Below are 24,474 nucleotides of genomic sequence, written 5' to 3' on the forward strand. Positions count from 1 at the left end.
TGGATATGCCTGTGTTTGTGTGAGAGAGCCACCTTATTTTAGCAGATGCCTCCACACAACAAAGGTAGGTCCTGCCCAGCACTTCCCAAGCTGCAGCTCACACATGAATCACCTGGGGGTCTTGTGAAAATGCAGACTTGGTCTGTAGGCCTGGGGCAGCCTGACATTCTAGATTTCTGTCAAGCTCCCCAGTGCTGCCTCTGCTGTTGGTCGGCAGATCACAGTGTGAGTAGCAAGGGTCTGATGGATTGCCACCTTGCAGGCCTCTGCCCTCAGGCATAAGCATTGGTCACAAGCGAAGAGACTTGCCTTCTTTCTCCCATGACCTTTTGATTTCAAGAGCCAGCCTGGCAGGCTTTATACACATCTCTTCCGCTGAGGTGGTCCCTGCTATGATGTCCTTCCCGTTCCTACCCGTCCTCCATGTAGCATGCTATCTTTTCTTAGCTGCCATTAGTATGCCAGTGGGTGACCTTCACCGTGGACCCCACCCGGGAGCTGAGAGGAAACTTAGCTGAAAGGCAGGCTGCAAACACATCAGAACACAAAACACACACATTCAGCCAAAAGACCCCCATTCTTGGACCCCATCCAGACTCGTCCCTTTATTATTTTTGTTCTTTTTCCTCTTTAATGAGATCTTGCCTGAAAACAGCCTGGGCGTTGCTAAGGTAACGCCTTAGAGCCTTCCCGAACACATCATTGTTTAATGCCTGCAGCGTTGGCCTGGAGGAATTTGCTATTTGTTTAAGAGATGAAAGCCACAAACTTCCACACATTCTTCTCCAGTTTCACTCACTCCCCTTGTACTGTATGGCCCAGGCAGAGTGAACACATTGGGTGGAGGGGACTCATGGGGACCCAACCAAATAGTGGGTGCTTATGAATGGTCCTCACCACCCAAACACAGAGATCTGGAATTTCTCTTGACCGGACAATGCGGAAGAAGTGTCCTCACTGAGGGTCTTGGAAGGACACGATGGGGGAGGAAAGCCTCTCGGTGGTGGTCCCTCCCAACCTTGAAATCTGGAAATAGTGAATCAAGGCACACTTCCCCCCAGGGCCTCAGTTTCACAGATTATAACTCCAGGAAGGGCACCAGAGCCCCCAGCGAGCAGTACTCCTAACCTGTATGAAGACACACGGGGTGTGGTTCTGGGGAGCAGGTGTTTCGGGAATGCATACAGGCCCCTGTAACAAGCTGTATGGGGACCTCACTGAGGCTGGCTGGTGGCCAAGATAGGCACCAGGGATGCAAGGTGCATGGTGATAGCGCCTCCAGGACTTCGCACGGCCCTGGATCTGCAGCTTCTTGCCAGAAGGAGCGCTTGGCCCTACTCAATCCTACTCTGCCACGTACCTATCTCAATCTCTCTTTGTTCTCAATTTTCTTTCCTCCTCATTCTGCTTCTCTCACTGGCAACGCCCTCACTCCCGCTCTCTCTACATGGACCCGAATTCCCAAAGTATAGGCTCAGGTTTCGCGAGCCCCTCGGCCTGGTTACCTCTAGGAGGCTGGCTGACCAATAGAGGGGCAGCGCTCGGGTCAGGTGCTCACCCTTGGTCCAATCAGCTGTGGCCCACATGCCCCGGCTCACAGGGTGCCGCACAACAAGGGGGCTGTCCTTGCGGCAGGTCTTCGGGGCCTGCTCCTCCGTCCGATGTAAACCACGTGATGAAGTGATGTTTTCAGAGGAATTCTGGAGAGAGAAAAAAAAACGTCTCAAGGAAGCTTGACTGAATGGCGGATACCATCTCTCCCCGTCATCCGTGTAAAATGTGCGTCGCGCATCAGTACTTTGGACCTTATCCTTGTGTTTTCGGAGGGAGGTTGGTTGTGCTGACTCTGGCCTCTGCGGGGACACAGGTGTCAAACAGAGGCTGGTTTTGGGGGGCCCACAACTGGTTACCTGTAGAAAACACTTGAGAAGTTGGGCACTGAGTGGAAGGGGAAAATAGGATGCCTCCACGGGATCGCCTGCACATTGACCCAGAGGAGACGTGTGCAGAGATGCCAGGGACACACACACACACACACACGGACAGAGTGAAAGACAGAACGCTAATATGATAGACAAAGATACGATAAAATAGGCAGGGAAAAGTTGGGACCTGAGGTCCATGGGTGGGAAAAACACGTATTTTGGAGCAATACTGGGAGCAGGGACCACAGAGAACCCCTTGGGGGTAAGGTTCCTCTTAAGAATGTAACAGACACCACCTCCTCCCTTCAGGTTCCCCTCAGGAGCTTGACAATCAAAATACCTAACTAAAAATAAATAAACCATAAAACTTATGTTATACAAGGGACAGCATGACCATAGTCTGATTCCTCACACAACTGAGTCGAGCCAATCAGGGATGGACAACCCAGCACCTAGAGTTATCCAACCAATAAGGGTAGAGCCTCAGAAGGAATGAGGGAGAAAAAGGGGGGTGCTGACCAGAACCCTATAAGACAAAGACCCTTGCCTACAGTCCATGGGTATTCACCTCGAATGCCCCCTTTCTTTCTTTCTTTCTTTTTCTTTTTCTTTCTTTATTTCTGTATGTATTTATTTATTTAATGTTGTTATTTATTTTTGAGAGAGGGAGAGAGACAGAGCATGAGTGGGGCAGGGGCAGAGAGAGAGGGAGACACAGAATCCCAAGCAGGCTCCAGGCTCTGAGCTATCCGCACAGAGTCCGATGTGAGGCTCGAACCCACAGACTGGGAGATTATGACCTGAGCTGAAGTCAGACGCTCAAATGACTGAGCCACCCAGGCACCCCTGCCCCCTCTCTTTAAAGAGAACTTTCATCCTATTCTTACTTTGTCATCTTATGCTCTACTAAACTTTTGCCTGCTGCTCATTTTATGTCCACCTCTTTGTTCCTCCAAGTGGCGAGAAAACGAACGCCAGGTATTGAGGTAGGAAATCCTGCAACGCTAAGAGACATAGAGAGATCCAAACCCTGAGAGATACACAGAGAGTGAGAGACACAACACTCACTCGGGCACACCCACATGCACTGACACAAGCAGAGATCTGAAGAGAGCTTGTGGCTGAAGCGGACCTAGTCTGGTGCAAGTGAAGGCTGCCTCATCCCTTCACACAGAAGGTGGAGGCATCCAGCGCAAAGGGGAAAAAAGGGCCATCTTTGTGGATGCCCAGGATGTCATGGCAGAGCAGTTGCTCGGCTCATCTTCGGGAGAGGAGAGGGTGCAGTGCTGTGGCTACCAATGCAGTGTAATCCCTTTTCACAAGAAAATGTGTTTCTTGAAGTTGGAAAGGAAAAAAAAAAAGTAGGAGTAGACACGCTTTTGGAGAAGTTGCAAGAATCCAGATGAGTTCCAAGAGTCTGCTTAGTCTGTGACCCACCATTCAGAAGTCCCGTCCCCCCCCCCCCCCCCCCCCCCGAAAGCCCTGGAAGACTCCGAGCATCTGGAGAAATGACCAGTCTGGGCTGGAGCGCCCATGATACCCAGAAGGGTGGCTGTTGTCTGCCTGTGGTTCTCACTGCACAGGCACCCAGAGGGGTGTTGAGACCACGAAGGGTGTGGGTTCCAGCCACAGCCAGTTCCTTGGGGCAGGGCCAGCACCTCAACAGCAGCAAGGGGAAATGGATGAGTTGCTCCCTGGGTAGGATGTGGAGCTCACACTCAAGCTTTAGGCTGTCACGTCTGCCAGGGACATTGGAGATCTTGCCAACCCATTCATTTTTCAGAGAGGCCTGAAGCTCAGAGGTTAAGTGACTCCCTGAGGTCCTGCAGTGAGTTATGGTGGCCTGGCGCACTCTTCATCAATGGCTGCTGCCCCTACATCAGTTTTCTTTTAACTTTCTGGAGGGAGATCAAGTCAGTGCGGTTGGGCTGGTGGGGACAAAACTTGACAGTAGGGACGAGTGTCTCTGAGAAACCACTGGGAAACTGTCACAGAAGCTTCTGCTTCATTTTATCTGTAGGGTCTCCCCTCCTTTGGGCCAGTTATTCTTGATGAAGACTTAATTTCGGTCATAAAGGAGATACAGTGACTTGAGTCCTTCCAAGAGTAGGTGATTTTGACAGACTCAGGAAGAGAACGAACGGAGGAAAAGCTAATTGATGGCATTCAGGAGCACAGAGTGACCTTAGTCACAGCATGGAGGCTCCCTGCTTCCTCTCTTCCTCCCACCCTGCTGCTTGCGAATCAGTTGATTTGCAAAGTGGCATCTGATGGGAGAGGGGTGCCAGTTCAGCGGGAGAACGAACAGGCTCCCAAACTGGTAATTCAGGGATCTTCCTTCACAACAACTGCAGGAGCCTTGCTGGACAGAGAGGAATATGGAACTCTGAAATTACAGGCCTACGGGGGATTCTGGCCATTGTTTTCATGGAGCCTTGCTCTGGCATCCCTGTCCCTCATTAACGCTGGTCTTACATCCAACCCTCCCTGACCACTACTGGGATGGGAAATGGGAGGATAGGACCAAACTCCTGTCCACGTCGGGAGGGGGCAGGAACCAGGTGTTCAAGTCTGCAATGGTTTGCTTGGGGTCTTGCAGAGTCCTCGGTACCCAGGCGTCCTGGCTCCCAGTCAGATCTTCCGGTGGCGTGCAGGTGCCTTTGATGTTCCCATGGAGCCCTGAGAGCACAAGAGGGCAGCTCTTCTCTGAAAAGGTGTCACACTTACATCACTTAGGACTTGGGCCTGGCGCTGGGGCCAGAGGTGAAAGAGAAGGAAATGTAGTAAAGAAGCAGCAAAAGAAAACCGGTCTCTCTGCTGTACCCCCTACCCCCAAATGACTCAATTGGTCATTGAGATGAGAAAACAGCCACCAAATTCTTTCTGCTCTCAGCTAGGAGCTTCCTTTTGAATGCAAAGGAGAGTCCCAGAGCTCTGGGTAGAGTCAAACGTGGATCTCCATCTCAATGCCCAGAGACAAAAGCCAAAAAATGTGAGGAATTTCCAAAGTGCCTCTTGCAAACAGCGTCTCCCCCACCCTCTGGCTCGGCTCCACCAGCACCACGATGGGAATGGTGGCTTTCTTCTATGGGCCTGGCCTGGCCTGCTGCCCACTCGCTAAAAGATTGGATCTGAGGACAAATGAAATTAGGAATCTCCCTGCTAAGCCTCCTGCTCTTGTGCTCCTGTAAGAAGATACCTCTGTGAACCCAGGTAGTGGGTGGGCCTGGTGAAGGGACACGGCGGGGGGCAGCCCACAGGCTCCCCTGCTTGCCTGCCCCCCCCCCCCCCCCCCCCGCCAGCGGGAGGGTAACTGCTGTGATGGCGGGTTGGGGAGACCCAGGCACCTCACCCACTCCAGGGCAATGAGAATGTCCTCACTTTCTGAGGGAGGGCCTTTGAAAGGAGCCTCATTCGGCTCAGGGTTCTTTTGTTTCTCCTTCGCCTTTGGAGGCTGACCAAAAGGGAATAAGCTTCCAGGACGTCATGAGGAGTGAAGAAAGAGACTGGGAAAGAGCCCACAGAATTCTCATTTTAAGACACCTTTGAAACACAGACAGGGACGACTCACGGTCCTGAGGCCCTTGGCAGTCTGGGGAAATGTCTGCTGGCCGCACTGTGCCCATTTATTTACCACTAATTTCCTTTTCTTTCCCTGCAGAATGCTGCGTTCTTTGGGGGTCACTGTGACCCATCAGAAGGTGAGAAAAAACAGAAGATAACAACCTATAGAAAATCTTGAGGGGGTGGCGTGGGAATGGTAACATTGGATTGCACAGGGGGCGTCTGGCTGGCTTAGTTGGTGGAGCATGTGACTTTTGATCTCGGGGTTGTAAGTTCGACCCCCATGTTGGGGTAGAGATGACTTAAAAATAAAATCTAAAAAAACCAAAAAACAAAAAAACAAAAACCCACATTGGGTTGCACAGTCCTACATGGACTGTTCCACTTATCAGATGGCAATATTAGGGAATAACCTTGTTCACTGACTGCCCTGAACTACAACTTGGTAGGCTGACTGCAGGCTCTCTCCTTGCTCCCTGCTGGCATGCGCCTAGCTCCCCAGCTTTCCTCATGCCCTAGCCTAGTCATGCTGATGTGGTTTGGAGTGTTGAGGTTCGGAGCCGATGGGCAAGGAAGAATTCTTGACCTCTTTGGTGCAAAAGGGTGGTTTTATTAAAGCACAGCACCAGGACCCACAGGCAGAAAGAGCTGCACTGGGGTTGTGAAGAGTGACTGATTATATACCTTCAGGTTGAGAGGAGGTTAGGGATCCCATTAAGTCTCTAAGGAATTTTGGCAACAAGGTTTCCAGGGCCCTGAGGGGCTAGCTGCTGTTAGGAAAAGGTCATTTATTGCTGTTTAGTAAAAGCTCAGTCATGAGACCCTTCAGATGGATATCAGTGAGGCTTAAGCTTTGAGGATGATTACCAACATATATCTTGGGGGGTAGAGATAAAGGAAGTTTCCAAAGGAGTTTTTATATGTTAAAGCAGACTTACAGGATTCTGGGGGTCAGGATACTGTTAGATTGCCTTTTGCCCCTTAGCAAAGTGTCGTCATGGGGGCAACTGAGCTCCTAGAGGAATGTCACTCTGCCTGTCTCAAAGACTTGTCAATGGGCTGTAAGTTATAAGGGAATTTTATTTTTTAAATTCTGCTTTTGTTTCCCACATCAATGCCATTGCCAATGTTAGAACACTCAGGAGCACCTGCTGACCACTGTATCAGGCTCAGTGGTCTTGGTGTGGCACTCAAGGTCTGACAGCAGCCCAGGGTCCCCTCTTCCCAGTCTCTACAACTCACCTCTCACTGCTCCTCAACAGGGCCACCCTCTCCTGCCATTTATCCCACCCCTCTCCCCAAACAGTCTGTTCTTACCTCCTTGACTCTTATCCCATCCAATATGGAGGGCACCTCCCTTCCCCTCCTCCTGTCCCCCATTTCAACATGGCATTTCACCAACTCTCCTCCCCTCTTCACTGCCCATCACATTCACCATCCAGCTTGAGTTCCTTTTCCTCTAGGAAGCTCCTCTGACAAACCCCACCTCCCCTCATTCAGGCAGGCCTGGCCTCAGAGCGCTGAGTAGCCTGACACCCTTACTTATCCTTGGGGAAAGGATGGACCTTGAGCCTTTCTCTTCCCTCATCTGTGAAGTTGGGAAATGATTACCCACCTTATAGGACTTTATGATGATCATGTGAGATGATGAGAACATTGTAATAAGTGCTCAATACATGTCTACCTCTTTTTCCCCCAAATCCCCTCAGTTTGGATGTATTTAGTCTGCACTGCATTTGTGGGTACTTTTTGCTTTGGAACTGCCTTTGGGAACTCAAATGATTTATAATCTTGAGGTCAGGGGTGTTAAAAAACAAAATTCAAGTGAATACGTGTAAAGATCTTACTGGCTTTATTCAATGATTCATGAATCGGCAGCATCCCATCCAGCAAGTGGAAAGGAGCTCCAAGAAGCTGTACAAAAGGGAAAACTTATAGGCAGAAAGAATCAGGGCAAGGTAGTGATTCCAGCAAGGAGTAGATTGTTTCAGGCAAGGTCACCTTCCTTTGGAGCATGCTGGGAGTCTGTCAGGGAGATTTCGTCACTGGTGTTGACCAGGAAATTCCAGACTGACTGGTTAAAATTACATTCCTGGGAAAGGCTGAAACAGCAGTTTGGTTAGGTGACATCGGCCTTAGCACAAGTGACTCTATTTTGGGCCTATTGTCTCTCTCTCTCTCTCTCTCTTTTTTTTTTTTAACAGGGGAGACCCTATTGTGATGGTTCTTACTTTTTATTTTTTTTTAAGTAGAGTCTATGCCCAGCATGGAGCTCAATGCAGGACTTGAACTCAGAACCATGAGATAAGACCTGAGCTGAGACCAAGTGTTGGACTCTCAACCAACTGAACCACCAGGTATCCCTATTATGATGGTTCTTACAGAGAGGTCCTCTGACCACAGCATCCGCATCTCCCGGGAACTTGGTAAGAATGCAAATTCCCAGGCTCCACCCCAGGCCTGATGAACCACTGTCTGTGGTGGGTAGTCCAGCCATCTGTGCTGTACCAAGCCTTCCAGATGATTCTGGTGCATGCTCATGTTTGAGAACCACTGCTCTCTTCCATTGCTTGGAGTGTGAATGCCCTACAGAATACTACAGGACTCACCATGCTCCATAAGCTTCAAAAAGCCAGTCAACCAGCTCTCCAACCAATAAAGTTGCCCCATTCCCCAGAGCGGACTGTCCATTCAGTCTCTAGAGGTAGATCCCTTTCAGACAGTTTGTATGCTTCCTTTGTATGTTTCGTTGTGTGTGTCCTCTCATTGACGTTTTGTGGCAGCCAGGAGCTTGGATGAGTGTTAACGGAGAGGTACAGGCTCTCCAGGACCCACTGTGGTGTCCATTCCTGCCCTGCTTCTCTGCACCTGTGTCAGGGTTTCCCAGAAGGCAGATGGAAGGCGGTGCTGGGTGGAGGGAGGGAATACAGGCAGTATGTGCTTGGCCTTTGTGGAAGCTGAGGGGAAGATCCACCCTGTACCCCAGGCAGCTTTCCTCAGGGAGCAGGGGCTGCCTGTGCAGCCGAGGAGGGCCAGCGTGGCATGAATGGAGACCTTGTATCGAAGACCTCACTGGAGCCAGGAGCCACAACACAGGGGCTTTTCACGAGCAACCTCGCAACAGAGGCGGCATTGAGCGTGACTGGTGGCTTTCGGGTAGACGTGGGGTCTGGTAGACGCGTGGCATCAGTGGAACAACATTGCTGCTCCTCCTGACCCTGCCTTGGCTGGGGTGGGGGGGAGGTCAGATGTCTCCTTTCAGAGGAGAAGACTCGAAGAGTCATAGTGTCCGTAGCTCAAGCTGCCTGGACATCATCCCCCTCCCCCCATGGGCCATCAGTCAGGGTTCAAGGCTGTAGCAGGGGCACAGAATGTGAGCAAGGGGGGTCCATGTGTACTGGGCAGGAACGGGTTAAAGATAGCTGCTTGGAGACATTGCCAAAGCCCAACTCCACTGGGGCTTGCTATAAGACCAGGGACAATGCCAGGCATGTTGTTTCTGTCTAAGAGGGATGCAAGCCCATTGTGCGCCCCCAAGGGGTTATTGAGAGGTCAGGAAGCACTGTTGGGGGGCTGCTGTCTGGAGTCTGCCCAGGAGCATTCAGAATGGGGTGACAACGAGGGTGGGGGAGAGAGGTGGGGTTAATGCTACCAAAGGAGAAGTGTTTCCTCCATCACATATAGACACACCCTCTCCATCACCTGCAGCCAACCCTCCCTTCCCCAAGGTGGTTAACTGACCAGCTAGCCAGGTCCCTGGTTTCCTGTCCCTTTTGCACTCTCTTTTAGGGTGACCCATTGTCCTGGATTCCCTGGGACCAAGGATTTCCCAGGATGCAGAACATTTGGGGCTAAAATTGGGACAATTGTCACCCTACTTTCATCCTGGAGAGCTTTTGTTGCATTTGAAACTTCTCATACTTCTCTCTCATGACTCCCCCACCAAAAATTTGATAACAAAAGGGGACAGGACTGTTTTGCCACTTGCAAGCATGGCTAATGGTGTATTGTCTGCAGACGTGGTGGGTCTGCAGAAGCCCTGGTTCAAATAAAATCGGGAAGCGAGTTATGGCTGATGTTTATTTAGCGTAAGTATATTGAGGAGGCATCCATGCATTCCCCATTTTCACTCGGTGGACACGTTGATCCCCTACTTCTTTGCACCCTTGAAGGACTCTTGCACTCAGCCCAGCAGGTTCCATTCATCCCTCCAAAAGGCCCAGGCTGGGTGAGGTGGCCTCTCATGGGCTTGCAGTGTCATATGTGACACACACACATACACACACGCGCACACACACACACACACTCTTACATTTACACGCGCACATATGCCCGGCACTCCTCATGCTTAGTTACTAATCTGCTCTAGGAGATTGTGATCTCCTTAAAAGAAGGATTGTTTTCTTTCCTTTTTTGGTATCTGTTGCCACATAGAAGTGTTTACGAGTGAGCACATGATTCCCATCCAGGAGAGAATTCTTGATCTCCTGGATGGAAACCCAGGAGGGTTGTCCTTCATGGACAAGGGGGCCTACACGGTGGACTGGGGTATTGCAGGGTAGAGATGGGTCAGTGGCCTTCTGGGAGCGAGCTGTGGGGCACCTGGGAAGGCTGAGGCCTGAGTTTCTCCTGGCTGCTGCCCCTGTCTCCAGAGCAGTCCTGAGTCAGTCCTCCTGGTGTCTGCTCTTAGTTCCAGGCTGGGCTGCTGTGGCTGTCACGAAGTGGTGACTCCCCGCTCCCTGGGGCTCATGTTTCCTGAGCTCCTAGACAGGCAGCCCCAGGAGAGTCTTGCATACACAGCCCCATCAAAATGACAGCTGCCTCCAGGGGCCACTTGATTTTCAGAGAAAAGCTGTTCTGCTTCCACCCTTCCATCAGAAACCAATGATTCCAACCAGGTCATCTTGGGGCACCAAGATGTTTGGCGGTCACACTTGGGGTGTCCAGCTGTCTCCTTCAGAGGTCTCCCCTGGGGCCACTCCCAGGCCGTTACAAACTCACAACCTTGGTATGTGAAACAAGCCCAATCAAAGGAGGAACGCCGAGACTCGGAGCACAGCGAAGCCAGGCTTTAATCAATATTCCTGCAAGAGCAGGTGTCTGATGGAGAGGCACATCCAGGGCAGTCACAGCAGGTAATTTATCTCCTAGCACGCAGGTCCCTCCCCTGGTTCCTCATTGGCTGAGTGCTCCAGAGGTTTCGGCCTTTCCTGGAAGTCTCCTATGCCCACGTAAGGCAACAAGTAGTCTGATTGGAACAAATGTACATTCCCTGAGGTGACCCTGAGACTTCCAGTCCCTCCTCCCTTTCTTCTATGGCGCATGTTCATTGCAAAGCCCACGAAAATAGCCCTTGAATCAGGAGAAGAACCAGGAAGTTAAGTGTATAAAGGTATAGCGTTAAGTTAAGGTATAAAGTTAAGTGTATAAAGTGTATAAAAAGGTTTAGGACTCCACCGTTGGGGGTGGTTTGTACATACTTCCAGCAGGTTGTAGACTTACTGTTAACTGAACAGCACAGCTTTTATTTGGTACTTCTGAAAATGAATCATCTCCCTTCTCACACTTGGGGACAGGAGGGCCCCTGGAAAAAGCCTGGAGGCAGAGGGTATGAACTCAAGGTGAGCACCAGGAAAGCCAGGGCCCTGGGCCACCAGCAGCTTTTGGCTCCTAAAAGGGCTCAGCTAACCGGGATGGGCCCTGCCCCTCCATGAGCCAGTCTCTTTTCCTTGTACCCTTCCTTCTCTTTTGTTCTCACTTTCCCTATCTATACCTCTCTCCATCCCAGCTGGCAGCCCCTGCATCTTAGCCCGGGAGAGGGTGACGTGGATGAACAAGTCCCTCTCAACCACCCTAGTGACCCCATTACGACCTGGTTTTTCTTTGTGATACTGATTACAACCTGAAATTAATTGCCTATTTTGTGTTGCCTTCCCAACTTGAATGGAAGGAGGGCAGAGACTAGTTTCTTCACCTAACTGTGCCCTAGCACTTAGTGCCTGGTGTATCATAATTAATGACCGAACGAATGAGGCCAAGTGTTTGGTCTCATGCTCCAGGCTGCAGTGATTTAGTGCTGGGTAATGCTCAGGTACCGTGTTTGGAAGTTTCCTGGGAAATGGGGCACCTGGCTGGCTAGTTTGTAGAGCATGTGACTCTTGATCTCGGGGTTGTGAGTTTAAGCCTCATATTGGGTGTAGAGATTACTTAAAAAAAAAAAAAAAGAAGTTTCCTGGAACAGAAGGCTGGGGGGCCCAAGGTTAGGGAAAGCCCCCTGCAGTTCTAAAACTTTTTTGGGGGGTGGCTCAGTTGGTTGAGTGTCTGACTTGGGCTCAGGTCATGATCCCGCCTTTTGTGAGTTTGAGCTCCACATCAGGCTTGCTGCTGCTGTTAGTGCAGAGCCCAGCTCAGATCCTCTGTCCCCCTCTCTCTGCCCCTCCCCCGCTTGTGCTCTCTCTCAAAAATAAGTAAACATCAAAAAAAAATTTTTTTAAAGCATTTTTTTTTAACCCAGGGGAGCCACAGGAGGCAGGAGGGAGTTTTGGGTAGAGAGATGGTGACAGCCCTAATTGCCTGCCTTACTTTCTGAAAGGGGAGACCTGCAGACCCCTTTCTGTGCTCTTTGCACAAGAGCCCTGCTCCTCCAATGCCCACACTCCTTAGGTCCAGAGAACTGAGGTTTTTTGGTTATTTCTAATGTTTATTTATTTGAGAGAGAGGGAGAGAGTGAGCAGGGGAGGTGCAGAGAGAGAGGGAGAGAATCCCAAGCAAGCTCTGTGCTGTTAGTGCAAAGCCTGACACAGGGCTTGAACCCACGAGCCATGAGATCATGACCTGAGCTAAGATCAAGAGTGGGACGCTCAACTGAGACCAAGAACGGTGGTTTTATTAAAGCATGGGAACAGGACCCTTGGGCAGAAAGAGCTGCCCCAGGATTGTGAGGAGTGACTCATTATATACTTGGGAATTGGGGCGGGGGTAAAGGCAAGGGACATTTTCCAAAGAGGACTCCCAGGATCCTGGAGGCCTAGCTATTGTCAACCTAAGGTTGTTTTTCCCTCTAGCAAAGCTTTAAGACAGTAAGGAATATACTCTGTCTGCCTCAAGTAGTTGTCAGTGGGCTGCAGGTTATAAGGAAATTTAATTTGATCTCCCTTTTCCTTCTGCCTTGGTTTCCCACATCAACTACCACTTGTTAATTTTTACAGTTTGACAAGTATTGTGCTAAGTACTTTATTTGTGCTATTTCATTTAATCCTTACAATAAACGTACAATGTGAGTCCTCATCTTTCAGACTTTCATCCTCTCAGCTCATAAAACCCTGAATTCAAGCCCTGTGTTTATGACTAATGTGATACATCTCCGCTTCCTAAACACTTCAGACTTGACTGCTAGTCCAGGACTATTTCTGCCCTATTATTCTGCCTCTCAGACTTCCCCTTATCTCTGTGCTCTATCTGAAGAGTGTCTGCTGTTTACAGGTCAAACTTTGTATCCTCACATAAAGTCTAAAGTCAGTAGACAGGCAATTGTTTCCTAGGGCCTAGGAAATACATTACAAAATTACAGAGGCGACAGAGACGAAAGATGATGCCCAAGTTTTAGTGACACTGGAGTGTGAAGTAACAGAGAATGGTCTTTTCCATGGGTCCACGATTGAATAGTCAGTTAAAATGCATTTAGTGCTTTCTAGGAGAGGAATAAAGTTATACTGAACAGGACACATATCTTTAAGGAGTAAATACCCTCATTGGGAGCATGAATTACATTGGAGAGGCAGAGACAACACAACGTGTTCTCTAAGTCCCGCTTCATTTTGCCTAGGCGCGTAGCAAGACTACATTTCCCAGACACTCTTGCCGCTAGGTTTGGCCATAGGAGTCCTGACCAATGGGATGTGGCAGAAGTGATGTGGTATCGTCCATGCTCCTTCCACTTCAGTCCTACGTTTAAGGTCACAGCCTCACAAGTAAGAAGTAGCTCAGAAGTGCCAAGGAGGAGCCCCTGACAGTCCTGAGCTGTGACTGGAAATTATGGTTTGGCATAGCCTGCTTGTCCTGACAGGAGACTAGCAAAAAAGAAAAAACGTAACTGACTTCAAAACCATACTAAACTTAAAAAATAGTTGTTTAGTAAAAAAAGTTGCCTAGGTGGCTCAGTCCGTTAAGCATCCAGTATCAGCTCAGGTCATGATCTCACAGTCTGTGAGTTCAAGACGCAAGTCAGGCTCTGTGCTGACAGCTGGGAGCCTGGAGCCTACGTCTGATTTTGTGTCCCCGTCTCTCTCTGCCCCTCTCCAGCTTGTGCTCTCGATCTCTCAAGAATAAACATTAAAAAAAAATAGTTGTTTAGGGATGCATACAAAGGCACTGAAGATACTCTGAAAAGTAAGATAAAACAAAAACAAAACAAAAAAACCTAGGGGTGTCTGGGTGGCTCAGTTGGTTAAGCATCTGACTTTTGAGTTCGGCTCGGGTCATGATCTCACAGTCTGTGGTATCAAGCCCTGTGTCGGGCTCTGTGCTGACAGTGTGGAGCCTGTTTGGGATTCTCTCTCCCTCTTGCCCCCTGCCCCCATCCAAATAAATAAGTAAACATTTGAAAAATAAAAAATGGGCACCTGGGTGGCTCAGTCAGATAAGTGTCAGACTTGGGCTCAGGTCATGATCTCACGGATTGTGAGTTCAAGCCCCACACTGGCCTCTCTGCTGTCACCAGGGAGCCTGCTTGGGATCCTCTGTCCCATTCTCTCTGTGCCCCTCCCTTGCTTGCATGTTCTCTCTGTCTCTCTCAAAATAAAGAAATTTTTTTTAACTTGAAAAAAAAAATTAAAAAGTTAAAAATTAAAAAAATCTTCACCTTGTTGCCTTGAGGTAGAGGATGGAGAGGGCTGTGAGCAAGATGGTACAAAAGGAACTTCAGATGGAAGCTGGGTCACTCCTTTGTGGGTATTCATGATGTTAGTTTTATTTATTTTTTTATTTATTTATTTTTTAACGTTTATTTATTTTTGAGACAGAGAGAGACAGAGCGTGAACGGGGGAGGGTCAGAGAGAGAGGGAGACACAGAATCTGAAACAGGCTCCAGGCTCTGAGCGGTCAGCACAGAGCCCGACGCGGGGGCTCGAACTCACGGAGTGTGAGATCGTGACCTGAGCCGAAGTTGGCCGCTTAACCGACTGAGCCACCCAGGCGCCCCCATCATGATGTTAGTTTTAAAGGAATCGTACATAATGACCATTTAAAAAGCAGGATGGTGCTTCATGTGCTATTATTTGTGTCGGTGTCTCTGTCTATCTCTCTGTCTATCCATCGATCCCTCTTCTCATATATATGGCCCAGACGAAAGGTGAAGGAGGAATGTCTGAAGAGAGGGGTGAGTAAGCAAAGGAGGAGTGGAACATTTATAAAGCGGGTGGCCCTGCAGGTAGGTGAGAAAGGAAAGAGCCATTAGCAGAAAGGCAAGGATTGGCTAGAGAAGCAATGGTGACAGCCTGGACCATGACGTTGGGGAGTGTCAGGTGTCACACGTTGGGGAGTGTTAATGGCGTGTCAGGGTCTCTGCAGGAAAATGAGGCCACGCACAAAGATTACTGAAGAGAGTTGAATAAATGACTTTATAACAGGTGGGCAGGGGTAGGAGAAAGCAACAAGAGAGGGCACAGTACCCCTGGAATAGCAGGAGCTGGGAGCCATTACCACTCTGTGGATCGAAGGGAAAAGGGAGAGAATGTGGGGAGACAGCTGTACGGAAGGGCTCCCTCACAGGAACGCGGGCAGCCCGCAGTGACCCGAGAGAGGGGGAGCCTGAGGAAAAATATCCCAGTTTCCTCCTTCCCATCTTTCCATCTCTGGCTGGGGCTCCCCACTGGCTGCATCTGCCCAGAAGCCAGAGGGAAAGTCCATTCGCATGGTCCCTATGTGTCAGCCTCTTGGGGCTCAGGGTGCGGAGTGAATCTGGAGGGGCAAATGGAAAATACTAGCCCATCGGTGAAGAAAAAAGTTTTGTAAAGAAGTTTCCAAAACGTCAGAATGCAGGGCACCTGGGCAGATCAGTTGGTTAAGCGTCCCACTCTTGATTTCAGTTCAGGTCATGATCTCATGGTTTGTAGGATCGAGCCCTGAGTCATCAGGTTCTGTTTAGACGGCACGGAGCCTGCTTGGGATTCCCTCTCTCTCTCTCTCTCTCTCTCTCTCTCTGCTTCTCCCCACCCTCAAAATAAATAAATAAGCATTTAAAAAATGTCAGAATGCTGTCAGTCTGGGGACTTAGCATCCATCAGTCAAGGCAGTAGCACCAAATGGTAGGAGTTACAGTATTCTTCATCATTGGGCACATGGTGGGGGGGGGGGGGGAAGGTTTCACTTAAGAATGTTTTTGATGAAGCTGTAAAAGGTATTAATTTTATTAAACCTTAACCTATGATTTTTAAAAATGTTTATTTTTATTTTGAGAGAGAGAGTGTGTGTGCAGGGGAGGAACAGAGACAGACAGACAGACAGACAGACAGAGAGAATCCCAAACAGGCTCTGCCCTGTCAGCCCAGAGCCCAATGCAGGATTCGATCTCATGAACTGTGAGATCATGACCTGAGGCAAAACCGACAGATGCTTAACTGACTGAGCCACGCAGGTGCCCCACTTAACTCATGATTTTTTTTTTTTTTTTTTAATCGTTCTGAGTGTTGATATAGGAAGTGGGCATAAAACACTGCTAGTGCCTATTGAAGTATAAAGGTTGTTTTAAGGAAAAAGCATGTGCGAGTTTTTTGATTTGTCAACTGAACTAACTGCTTTCTTCATAGAATCCTATATATATATATTTTTTTACTTTAGAGAATGACAATTTTTTTATTACACTTGGATATTCTGCAGTTATTTTTGAGTGATCAAAGTGAGACTGTGACTACAATGAAAACAACTGATAGTAATTGTTTGTTGCCAATTATAAAACTTCAGCTTTAACGTAGAAATTAGAATTTGGCGGGGGGCGGGGGGGCTGGGGAGGGGCGCCTGGGTGGCTCAGTCGGTTAAGCGGCCAACTTCGGCTCAGGTCATGATCTCGCAGTTCATGAGTTCGGGCCCAGCGTCGGGCTCTGTGCTGACAGCTCGGAGCCTGGAGCCTGTTTCAGATTCTGTGTCTCCCTCTCTCTCTCTGACCCTCCCCCATTCATGCTCTGTCTCTCTCTGTCTCAAAAATAAATAAACGTTAAAAAAAAATTTTAGAAATTAGAATTTTGGAAACCTTGTTTCCAAACCACCTCTGGTTTGGAAAGCACCTTTGTGAGCTTGACAGCTATCCAATACTTAAAGACTTTTTTGATGGGATTGGTGTTCATATTAATGAATGTGGCCTTTGATATTAGATGAAATGGGCTCTCCCTCACCTGGAAGATTTTTATGATTTAATGAATCTATATCTATCTATACATATATATATATATATATATATATATACACACATATATGTGTATATATATATTTAAGCAGGCTACACATCCAATGTGGGGCTTGAACTCATGACCCTGAGATCAAGAGTCACATGTTCTATCGACTAAGTCAGCCAGACACCCCACCAATATATATTTTTAAAAGTTTATTTCTTTTTTGAGAGAGAGAGAGAGAGAGAATGTAAGCGGCAGAGGGGCAGAGAGGGGGACAGAGGATCCCGAGCAGGCTCTGTGCTGCCAGGAGAAAGTCCAACATAGGGCTTGAACTCATGAACTGCGAGATCATGAGCTGAGCTGAAGCTGGAGGCTTAACTGACTGAGCCATCCAGGCTCCCCTCCCCCCCACACCAGTATTTTTTAAATGATCAATACATGAGATTGCAAAACCTCGGAGACAAAGATCCATTCAAAATTCAAGAGACTAATGTATCATTGTAACAGAGTACAAAATTTCAACAATGTATTTTCAAGTTCCACACTGCAAGTTACTTTGAAGTATACCACTTGTTGAGTTTTGGTATGGTATCAAAGAACAATACCCACAAGTGTCAGCAAAGACTATGAAAATACTATACCCATTCTCAATGGCAAATCTGAGTGAGGCCAGAATTTCCTCACATTTCAGTTCAAACAACATATCATGGTAGATCGAATGCAGAAGCAGATATGAGAATCCAGCTATTCCTTTATTCATCCAGACAAGGAAGAGATTTGCAGACATGTAAAACAATGCCACTCTGTTCACAAGTATATTTTTGTTTTTATAGTTTAATGTTTATTTTTGAGAGAGACAGCACGTGCGTGCGCAGGTGTGAGCAGGGAAAGGGCAAATAGAGAGAGACACACACTGAGAGAGAGAGAGAGAAAGAGAGAGAGAGAGAGAGAGAGACAGAGAGTGAGTGAGAGAGAGAGGATCCGAAGGGGGCTCTGACAGCAGAGTGGCTGAAGCAGGGCTCGAACCCATGAGCCCTGAGATCGTGACCTGAGCTGAAGTCGGGGGATTAACCAACTGAGCCAAGCAGGTGCCGGTTTTTATAATTTTTAAAAATAAAAATGTTATTTACGTTAACGTGGAATGGGTTTATTTTTAATTTAAATGAGTCTATACTATTTTTTTGTTTTACTTTCTTAATGTTTTTTTATGAGAAATTTTTACTTTATAGTACTTTATAATGAAATTCTTTACATAGCAAAAGTAAAACAATTGATTTCAGAGGTTACAAACGGTTTCACACTTAAAAAAGAAATCGCTTTTATTGGTCATAAAAATCCATCTTTGATATAAGCGACACAAACATTTTCTCACTTCATTGAGGTATTTTGATTACCTCCTTATTGATTTATGAAATTGTGGCCACACTGCAGAATTTTCCTTGTTCTCAAAATTTTATATCTTTTTATATCTTTATATCTTATAGACTTTTACATCTTTCTCCTTTCAGAGTGTTACGGTTTCTTTTAGGAACTTAAAAGCTCAAAGATCTTTGTTTATTATACTGGCAGAAAGTAGAGAGTACCTGGACAGGCTTTTCCATTGGTAAGCCAAGACAGATGCTCTGAGAAAATTCTTGACACAAAACACCTCTAAATGCTATGAAAATGTAGCAAGCATTTGTTAATGCAACACTGTGCCCGTAGAAGAATAAGAAAAATCCCCAGAGGCCAAAAAATAAAAATAAAATCTGAACCAAAAATTGCAAGATAACTCTCAAGCTATAGTCACACTTGGGGCGTTTCTAGTTGTAGTAATTAAGATTACTAGGGTTTAATACTGGACCCTAGAAGATAGCTTCAATGAAAATGTTGAGAAAAATACCCTAGACTAGCAAAAGTAGCTGAAAAAGGAAAATTGTTTATTTTGGCATTCACAACATGCAAGGAAGATCACATTAGTAAAATGATGTTAAATGGTTCTTGAATTCTAAGTTTGTCAGCAGCCAGGAGCAACTGACAAAAAGTAAATGCAAAAGATTCCCATAGATAAAGTTAGAGAAAGTCTCACTAGATTAAAAATCCTACCACAAATAATTAAAAATCCAAAATTATAAAATAACCAAGGAAACAGAAAACTGTGAGCAGTATTTCCGGAACTGAACATCATGGAACTTCATGTGATGCAAAGATTGGGTGAAATATACAGTCTAGCTGAATAAGAAAATAATACAAAAGCAAAATATGTATACAGCTTTGCAAATTCTCTTACCCTGTGACTCTGGAGAATTCTCTACAAGCAATGGTTTATTCAATAGGAGGGAATGTAATATAAAAACAGAGATTCTAGTCACACTGCTGATTCACATCTTGCATTTGTCCATGTGGCATCCAATTATTAATTTGGCCTTCCACTGCCTAGTTTCCTCCTCATTAAAATAGGAATAACTGTACCTGCTCATAAGGCTATTGTGAGTATGATAGGGATTACATTGAAATCTGCAGATCACTTTGGTATATTAATAGTTGACATTTAATATTTTAACCATCCATGAATATAAACATGAGATGTGCTCCTATATATTGATATCTTCTTTAATTTCTTTTAACAATGTTTTGTAGTTTTTATTTTACAAGTCTCTCATCTCCTTGGCTAAGTTCATTCCTAAGTATTTTATTATTTTTTGATGGTATTATAAATAGAATTGTTCTTTTGTTATTTCCTTCAGGTTGTTAATTGTTTATACATAGAAATACAACTCATTTTTGTTGACTTTGTATCCTGCTACCTTGATGAATTAATTCATTTAGTAGTTCTGACATTTTTTTGAATGGACTCTTTAGGGTTTTCTACATATACCATCATTTCATGTGCAGAGGTAATTTTATGTCTTCCTTTCTAATTTTGTTTTATTTCTTTCTCTTGCTTAATGGTTCTGGCTAGCATTTCCAGTAGTAGGCTGAATAGAAGTGAGCATTTTGCCCTGTTCCTGATCTTAAAGGAAATACTTTTAATTTTTTTTTTTTAATTTACATCCAAATTAGTTAGCATATAGTGCAACAATGATTTCAGGAGTAGATTCCTTAGTGCCCCTTACCCATTTACCCCCTCCCCCTCCCACAACCCCTCCAGTAACCCTCTGTTTGTTCTCCATATTTAAGAGTCTTATGTTTTGTCCCCCTCCCTGTTTTTATATTATTTTTGCTTCCCTTCCCTTATGTTCATCTGTTTTGTCACTTAAAGTCCTCATATGAGTGAAGTCATATGATGTTTGTCTTTCTCTGACTGACTAATTTCACTTAGCATAATACCCTCCAGTTCCACTCACGTAGTTGCAAATGGCAAGATTTCCTTCTTTTTGATTGCCGAGTAATACTCCATTGTATATGTATATACCACATCTTCTTTATCCATTCATCCATCGATGGACATTTGGGCTCTTTCCATACTTTGGCTATTGTTGATAGTGCTGCTATAAACATTGGGGTGCATGTGTCCCTTCGAAACAGCACACCTGTATCCCTTGGATAAATGCCTAGTAGTGCAATTGCTGGGTCGTAGGGTAGTTCTATTTTTAGTTTTTTGAGGAACCTCCGTACTGTTTTCCAGAGTGGCTGCACCAGCTTGCATTCCCACCTTTTTTTTTTAAATTATTTTTTAATTATTTAATTTTTTAATTAATTTAATTTTTTAATTATTTTTTATTTATTTTTGAGAGAGCACAAGCGGGGGAGGGACAGAGACAGGGGGACAGAGGGGGACAGGATCTGAAGCAGGCTCTGTGCTGACAGCACCGAGCCCGATGTGGGGCCTAAACTCAAGAACTGCGAAATCATGACTGGAGCAGAAGTCAACACTCAAGCGACTGAGTCACCCAGGTGCCCCTGTTTTAACTTCTAATATGACCAATAGCAGTACATAGAATCCAGCTGTTTAGTGTCTTTAACATAAGACCCTGCACCCAATTCCAGTGTGTGTGTGTGTGTTTTCCCCAACCACCAAACGATTCTCTGATACCAGCTGGGTCTCCTACAGTTCAACTCAATTCTGACACTGTCTACCTGGAGACGGAAATCAGATCCCACAGGTTAAAAGCTCAGCCTTACAAGACTGCCCCTACCTCCCTTCACCCCTTCAGATCCCAATCACAAGCCTAGGTTGTCACCTGTTCCAATCCCCTCCTTGGATTCAATTTATTTGCTGGAGTGGCTCACAGAAGTCGGAGAAACATTTCACTCACTAGATTATTGGTATATTATAAAAGAGTGTAACTGGCAGTTAGACGTTAGAGCTGCATAGGGCTGTCTCAGCATGGCACTGTCCTCAGGCTCCACCTGTTCACCAATGTGGAAGCCCTACCGTCCCTGTTTTTGGGGTTTTTATAAAGGGTTCTACACATAAGCATGCAAGTCATTGGCTGTTGGTGACTGATTTCAATATACAGCCCCTATTCCCTCTCTGGAGGTTAGAGGGGTGGGACTGAAAGTTCCAGCCCTCTAAATACAACCTTGGTTGTCCTGGCAACCAGTCCCCCTTCCTAGGAGCTTTCGAGGAGCCATCTCATTAACATAACAAAAGACACCTTGATAACTCTCATCACTTAGGAAATTCCGAGGGTTTTAGGAGCTCTGTGGCAAGGATGGGGATGTAGACTAAATATATCTTATTATAAATATCACCAACGATATTTAAGAATATAAAGGAATCCTAAAACCAAAAAGTTTGAGAAGCAATACAGAGAACACAATGCAGGTAGCTAGTTACAGATTGTTGGAATTGCAGAAAAGCCAGAGGGTGGCCAGGAAGCCAGAGGGGCTTAACTGGGAGCTGCTACTGCCCTTGAGACTGAAGGACAAAGGTGGGGTCGGGTATACCACTGGCCAGGAGCAATAGCTTCCTTTTGGGACTTGGCGTTATAAAGGACTACCTAGTGGGAACCAGAATCATGTTAGGGGCTGCTTGAGAGGATCTGAAAATACCAAGGAAGTGAAGCTCCTGCTGGAAGCCCCAATCAGAGCAGAGAGAAGGGGGACAAATACCTTGGTTTCTTTCTTTCTCCTGCTCCCCAATTTCACTGGACAGCCCTGTCTGGAAACTGGTTCTCAGCCGACGGGTGGGGAACACAGCTTGCAGGAGTCCGTCTTCCTGCAATACAGACCAGAGGAGAACAGGGATGTGAGAGTAGTAGGAACATGCTTGGCCCAGAAAAGGAAGGAGAGAACCAGGATGTTGGCTAGAGGGAGCCACAGGGATGAGAAAGGCTGCTCTTGATGGGAGGATCTCCTACTGGCCTGAGGGAGCGGGACAGAGTAGAGTAACACAGAGGCAAACCTAGTCCAGGTGGGGATAAGGGCAGAAGGGAGAGATGGCCAACTCCAGGCAGAATGTTAGCCAATTTCCATATGAAAAGCGCTTACTGGGACCAACTGATTAGAACTGCAAATAAGGCACTTATTTAGAAATTGTTTGCATGCTACTCTTAGAGTCTGCCTCTTTGGGAGACTGGTGGATACTGGGCATGGGAAGGCTAATGTCATCTTTTCCTAGGCTAATAATTTTCAAATGTCTTCTATGCAGTCTATACCTCTCTTATATCCAACAGCGTGCTAAAGATTTCCCCCTGGATGATGAGGTGCCTTCTGCTGTGACTTGGGTAACTCTTATTCACGCTCAGGTCTCCCCTGAAATGTACTTCTTCCGAGAATGCCACCCTGGCCCCCATGGCTCAGGCTTTCTTGTCATTAGCTGATTACCATCTGTCTTTTCCATCAATCTAAATGAAAAGGTAAATTGAGGCACTCTCGAATTACCAGAGTTTGAGTAACACGGGAAACGCGGACCGCAGCAAGCCACAAGCCAGTCCCTCGAGCGTTTTGGAGTATTTACTCGCAAGGAACGCAAAGTGGGGACTTCCGCCAGAGTCCAGGCTGTAAGTTCATTGGCTTGAGGACGGGGAGGGATTCTTGGCGGAAGTTCATTGGTCAGGAGAGAAGCGTCGGTCTTGCATAATCAGGCTCAGAGCGGGCATATCCTTCTGAGGGCGCATGCGTGAGATTCTGCATTTCCTATTCTCCGATTCCATTTTAGGCTGAAACTTTTTCACACTTCCCGCCCAGAGGTTATTACATCTTTGTGGCCGGCTCCTAGCACAGTGCAGTGGTACCCTTCCCCCATCTTCGGTTTCGCTTTCCCGGGTTTCTGCTACCTGTTGTCAGCTTCGCTCGGGCAGCAGAAGATCGTCCTGACGAATCTGCCGAAGGTCAATGGTAGCCTCATTCTACGTCACAGTGTGACGTCATCACCTCACTTCCTCTCATCCCTCCAGCACCTTACTATCTTGCGTGATCACGGGAACGGGAAGGGTGAGTAGAATACAGTAAGATATTTTGAGACATAACATCCGCCTAATTTTTATTACGGTATATTGTTACACATGTTCTTTGTATTATTATTGCTGATTTCTTACTGCACCTAATTCGTAAGTTTAACTTTGTTATGGGTAGGTATGTATAGGAAAAACCATAGTTTATATAGGGTTCGGTATTACCCGCAGTTTCAGGCATCCGCTGGGGGTCTTGGAACATATCCTCTGCGGATGGGGGGGGGGCGCTATTGTGCTTGGTTCGAGGTAGTACTTAATATTTGATGAGTGAACAAATGGCGGATTGTAGGGAGGTGTAGAATATGGGGGAACATCCCCGTCCTTGAGGTTCACATTGAGCAACTGTCCCCTCGCTCCTGCCTTCAGAGTCCTGGGGAGCCAGAGAAGAGACCCGTGTTGGGGGACCTTTCTTGCCTAGTGTATGCAGCTCACAGAACAGAGCCAGAAGCTTGAGTTTAATTCTGGCTCTCACATGGTAGCTATGAAATCTTGGGCAAGCCAAATAAGTTTTCTCAGTCTCCATCTTCTCGTGGATAAAATCTCGACAGTAATATCTGCTCCCCCACCCCTAGAGGCTGTTGTGAAGGTGAGAGATAGTGTTGCTGATAGAGGAGCACCAAGCACAAGCCCGAATTTAGAGGAGCCCCTGAACAGTCCTCCTGCTTTAAGCCCTAGGTGGCTACACTGATGTCACCAGGCCTGCTGTTTATCTCCTCCGGAGAGGAAATGTTAACTGGAAGCACTTCAAGGGACACAGCTCTTTGACTGTGGAGTTGGCCACGTCTGCACAGGCTTCTGAAAGCAGTGGTGGAGGGAGCCTCCAGCGGGTGTGGGGTGTGCTGGCCAGCCGAGGGGCCCAGCCCATCTTCCTCCACCACAGCCACTGTGGGGTTCACACATGGGGCAGCTGATGCAGAGAGCAGAACAGGTTAGACCTAGGAGTTCTGATTCCCAGATCAGCTCTGGGTTCTTGTGCCACCAAGGACAAATGAAAGAGATATGTCATGGGAGCACCTGGGTGGTTCAGTCGGTTAAGCATCCGACTTAAGCTCAGGTCATGATGTCATGGTTTGGGAGTTTGAGCCCTGCTTTGGGTGAGCTCAAGCCCCACTTTGGGCTCTGTCTCTGCCTCTTGCTCACTCACCCCCCCCCCCCAATTAAAAAAAAAAAAAAAAAAAAGGAAGAAGTCATGAGCAGAAAAAAGCTTCCTGGAAATGCCC

General features: G+C 47.0%; 1 long non-coding RNA gene across 1 annotated transcript in view; it reads right to left on the bottom strand.

Annotated features, from left to right (window-relative positions):
* LOC132679538 (uncharacterized) overlaps positions 1-23,078 on the bottom strand; it is a 35,803-nt gene extending 12,725 nt beyond the window's left edge. The window contains exons 1-3 of the long non-coding RNA XR_009610205.3: positions 22,683-23,078; positions 21,912-22,017; positions 1,559-1,700 (exon numbers count right to left, since the gene is read on the bottom strand). This is a non-coding gene — a long non-coding RNA (uncharacterized LOC132679538). The remainder of the gene's footprint in view (positions 1-1,558; positions 1,701-21,911; positions 22,018-22,682) is intronic.
* Between the last annotated feature and the right edge of the window lie 1,396 nt (positions 23,079-24,474).

The sequence above is a fragment of the Panthera onca genome, chromosome A2 (genome assembly GCF_046562875.1).
Source record: "Panthera onca isolate mPanOnc1 chromosome A2, mPanOnc1 haplotype 2, whole genome shotgun sequence".
Lineage (NCBI taxonomy): Eukaryota > Metazoa > Chordata > Mammalia > Carnivora > Felidae > Panthera > Panthera onca.